We start from the raw sequence: 5,516 nt of genomic DNA, 5'->3' as shown, positions 1-5,516 counted from the left end.
TAAGTATTTGGTCAATAACAAAAGATAATCTCAATACTTTGTTATATACCCTTTGTTGGCAATGACAGAGGTCAAACATTTTCTGTAAGTCTTCACAAGGTTTTTACACACTGTTTCTGGTATTTTGGTGCATTCTTCCATGCAGATCTCCCTTAGAGAGGTTTTCTATGGGGTTGAGATCTGGAAACTAGCTATGCCACTCCAGGACCTTGAAATGCTTCTTATGAAGCCACTTCTTCATTGGCTGAGCAGTTTGTTTGGGATCATTGTCATGCTGAAAGACCCAGCCATGTTTCATCTTTAATGCCCTTGCTCATGGAAGTAAGTTTTCACTCAAAATCTCATGATACATGTCCCCATTCATTCTTTCCTTTACACGGATCATCGGCCTGGTCCCTTAGCATAAAATCAGCCAAAAGCATGATGTTTCCACCCCTAAGGTCACAGTAGGTATGATGTTCTTTGGATGCAACTCTGCATTCTTTCTCCTTCAAACACAATGAGTTGAGTTTTTACCAAAAAGTTCTAATTTGGTTTCATCTGACCATATGACATTCTCCCAATACTCTTCTGGATCATCCAAATGCTCTATAGCAAACTTCAGACGGGCCCGGACATGTACTGGTTTAAGCAGGGGACACATCTGGCACTGCATGATTTGAGTCCCTGGTGGCGTAGTGTATTACTGATGGTAGCCTTTGTTACTTTGGACCCATCTCACTGCAGGTCATTCACTAGGTCGCCCCTGCCCCCCCCCCCCCACACACACACCTTGTGGTTCTGGGATTTCTCACCATTCTTGTGATCATTTTGACACCACAGGATGAGATCTTGCGTAGAGCCCCAGATCGAGGGTGATTATCAGTGGTCTTGTATGTCTTCCATTTTCTAATAATTACTCCCACAGTTGATTTTCTCACACCAAGCTGCTTACCTATTGCAGATTCAGTCTTCCCCGCCTGGTGCAGGTCTACAATTTTGTTTCTGGTGTCCTTCAACAGCTCTTTGGTCTTGGTTATAGTGGAGTTTGTAGTGTGACTTTTTGAGGTTGTGGACAGGTGTCTTTTATACTGATAACAAGTTCAAACAGGTGCCATTAATGCAGGTAACCAGTGGAGGACAGAGGAGACTCTAAAAGAAGTTACAGATCTGTGATAGCCAGAAATCTTGCTTGTTTGTAGGTGACTAAATACTTATTTTCCACCATAATTTGCAAATAAATTCTTTAGAAATCAGACAATTTGATTTTATGGATTTTTTTTCTTATTATGTCTCTCATAGTTGAGGTATACCTATGATGAAAATTGCAGGTCTCTCTCATCTTTTTAAGTAGGAGAACTTGTACAATTGGTTGCTGACTAAATACTTTTTTGCCCCACTGTATATAATGTGTTTTTGTCTAACCTCCTTATAGGACTTCTGGTACCTTACTCCACAAGCTCTGCATTTCCTGGTGAGTTCGTTGGTCCAGCTTGTAAGCCGCACCCCTCCCAAAAGCCACTACCCTTCTACTTTCTGCAATTTTTTTGCTTCGGCTAAACGCTACATGCGCCCGATGCACCAACATCACTGGTCCTTCAACCACAGTCTCTTCATCACAGCTCAGCTTACTCTTACTCCACAAGCTCCGCATCTCCGGGTGAATGTGATAGTCCAGCTTGCAAGCCATGCCCCTACCATAAGCCATGTCCCCACAAAGCCACACCCCTTTCTATTTCCTATTCATCTCTTCATCACTGCTCAGCCACTGCAGATAGGATTTGAGGAAGAGATATGAAGTCAGGATATGAGGATGGGATATAAAAATGGGATATGAGGTCGGGATGTGAGAATTGGATATGAGGTCTGGATATGAGATCGGGATATGAGGATGGTATTTGAAGACGGGATATGGTAACAGGATATTAGGGTGGGATATGAGGACAGGACATGAGGCAGGATATAGAATGGGATATGAGGTCGGGATATGTGGACAGCAGATGAGTCAGGACATGAGGACGGCATTGTTGCTTTTTCTCTCCCATAAGGTTAAGGGAGGTAATGCTGGATATTCTGATAGCTGAAAATATTATTTGTGACTATTACTGCACATTTTCTTGATTATTTAATGATACTGATGAACTAATGTTGTAGTTTTGCAATAGCTGGAGGCACACTGGTTGGGAAACACTGCCCTAGACAGCCTGACACTGTCAGCACTGGTTGTACAGATGTAGCGCCACAGATGTAGCGCTCAGGGTGGCTATATCTTGTTAGTGCTGTTGCAGCACAATGTAGACTCATTACCTAAGCGGTACATTTACGAGGTAAACAATGTAGCACACAGTACTCTATACATCACAACTCAATAACCAGAAGTGCTGTGTGCCTAACGGTTCTGCTGCTGGCAGCCAGCAACATATAGAGTATGACCAAATGATAGAGGTGAAACGGACAGTTGCCTCAGTCCTGCACCTGCACTCTTCCGATAGGTGTGTCAGTCCGAATGATCTGTTGTTTTTTCTTTATTGCTACAATAAATTTAAAGATGTCCCAAAGTTCTGTTGGTGAGTTACATAGTTACATAGTTAGTACGGTCGAAAAAAGACATATGTCCATCAAGTTCAACCAGGGAATGAAGGGGTAGGGGTGTGGCGTGATATTGGGGAAGGGATGGGATTTTATATTTCTTCATAAGCATTAATGTTATTTTGTTCCATGAATTTATCTAATCCTGTTTTAAAGCTGTTAATTGTTCCTGCTGTGACCAGTTCCTGAGGTAGACCGTTCCATAAATTCACAGTCCTCACGATAAAGAAGGCGTGTCGCCCCTTGAGACTAAACTTTTTCTTCTCCAGACGGAGGGAGTGCCCCCTCGTCCTTTGGGGGGGTTTAACCTGGAACAATTTTTCTCCATATTTTTTGTATGGGACATTAATATACTTATATATGTTTATCATATCCCCCCTTAAACGTCTCTTCTCAAGACTAAACAATTGTAACTCCTTTAATCTCTCCTCATAGCTAAGATGTTCCATGCCCCATATTAGTTTAGTCGCGCGTCTCTGCACCCTTTCCAACTCCGCAGTGTCCCTTTTATGGACAGGTGCCCAAAACTGAACAGCATATTCCAGGTGAGGCTGTACCAATGCTTTGTAAAGGGGGAGTATTATGTCCCTGTCCCTTGAGTCCATGCCTCTTTTGATACATGACAATATCCTGCCGGCTTTGGAAGCAGCAGCCTGACATTGCATGCTATTCTGTAGTCTGTGATCTACAAGTACACCCAGATCCTTCTCTACCAGTGACTCTGACAGTTTAATCCCCCCTAAGACATACGATGCATGCAGGTTATTAGTACCCAGATGCATAACTTTACATTTATCCACATTGAACCTCATTTGCCAAGTGGATGCCCAGACACTTAGTCTATCCAAGTCATCTTGTAACTTATGCACATCCTCTATAGACTGTACTGTGCTACAAAGCTTGGTGTCATCTGCAAAGATAGAAACAGAGCTGTTAATACCATCCTCTATATCATTGATAAATAAATTAAACAACAGCGGGCCCAGTACTGAACCTTGGGGTACACCACTAATAACCGGGGACCAATCAGAGTACGAATCATTGACCACCACTCTCTGGGTACGATCCATGAGCCAGTGTTCAATCCAGTTACAAACTAAAATTTCCAAACCCAAAGACCTTAACTTACCTGTCAGACGTCTGTGAGGGACAGTATCAAACGCTTTAGCAAAATCCAGAAACACTATATCCACAGCCATTCCTCTGTCAAGGCTTCTACTCACCTCTTCATAAAAGCAAATTAGATTGGTTTGACAACTTCTATCCTTAGTAAACCCATGCTGGCTAACGCTTATAATACTATTATCCCCTATGTATTCCTGTATGTAATCCCTTATAAGTCCTTCAAACAATTTACCCACAATGCACGTTAAACTTACCGGTCTATAGTTTCCTGGGGAAGACCTAGAGCCCTTTTTGAAGATTGGCACCACATTTGCCTTGCGCCAGTCCCTTGGCACAATACCAGACACCAGAGAATCTCTTAATATCATGAACAGGGGTGCAGATATTACTGAACTTACCTCTCTAAGAACTCTTGGGTGTAGTCCATCCGGCCCTGGGGATTTGCTTACATTTATATCACTTAACTTACCTTGTACCATCTCTACATTAAGCCAGTTCAGTACATTACATGATGTGTTACCAGCACTGACCTGGCCAATGTCAGCTCCTTTTTCCATAGTGTATACAGAACTAAAGAACCCATTCAGTAGCTCCGCCTTCTCTTGATCGCCTGTGACAACCTCCCCATTATCATTATTAAGGGGTCCTACATGCTCTGTCCTTGGTTTTTTTGCATTTACATATCTAAAAAAATATTTAGGATTAGTTTTGCTTTCTTTGGCCACCTGTCTCTCATTTTGAATTTTTGCTGTTTTTATTACATTTTTACAGATTTTATTAAGCTCCTTGTACTGTTTAAATGTTATAGCTGACCCATCAGATTATAGCTCCCCATGATCATTATTAAGGGGTCCTACATGCTTTGTCCTTGTTTTTTTTGCATTTATATATCTAAAAAAATATTTAGGATTAGTTTTGCTTTCTTTGGCCACCTGTCTCTCATTTAGAATTTTTGCTGTTTTTATTACATTTTTACAGATTTTATTAAGCTCCTTGTACTGTTTAAATGTTTTAGCTGACCCATCAGATTTGTATTTTTTGAAGGCTATTTTTTTGTTGTTTATTGCTCTTTTGACATCATGTGTCAGCCATGTAGGATTTAGTTTTAATCGTTTATATTTGTTCCCCTTTGGTATATATTTAGATGTATAGTTATTTAGAGTTGATTTAAAGATGTCCCATTTACCTTCTGTATCAGTATTTGAGAACACCTCCCCCCAGTCTATGTCCTGTAATGCAGCCCTCAGCCCAGGGAAATTTGCCTTTTTAAAGTTATATGTTTTTGCCTTCCCCGCCTGTCTTTGTTTTCTACATTTTAAGTCAAAAGTAACTATATTGTGGTCGCTATTACCAAGGTTTTCCCGCACAGTTACATTACCAACCAGCTCTGCGTTGTTGGAAATGATCAGATCCAACAAGGCATCACTTCTTGTTGGGTCCTCCACAAACTGGCCCATAAAATTATCCTGCAATAAATTTAGGAATTGTCGCCCCTTTGTAGTTTTAGCCAACCCCGGACCCCAATCTATATCTGGATAGTTAAAATCTCCCATTATTACCACTGTACCTGCCCGGGCGGCCCTCTCTATTTGTTTATGAAGCCGAACTTCTTTCTCTTCAGTGATATTAGGGGGTCTGTAGATTACCCCAAATATTATTTTTTCAGTATTTCCCTCCTTTTGTAATTCTACCCACAGTGATTCCACCTCCTCAAAATCATCACACACTATGGCATCGTTCACACTGACTTTCATACCACTTCTTACATACAGACAGACTCCACCACCTTTTCTGTTCATTCTATCCTTGCGAAACAATGTAAA

This window comes from Hyla sarda, chromosome 9 (assembly GCF_029499605.1).
Source record: "Hyla sarda isolate aHylSar1 chromosome 9, aHylSar1.hap1, whole genome shotgun sequence".
Classification (NCBI taxonomy): domain Eukaryota; kingdom Metazoa; phylum Chordata; class Amphibia; order Anura; family Hylidae; genus Hyla; species Hyla sarda.
Note: the sequence above shows the minus strand (reverse complement) of the source record.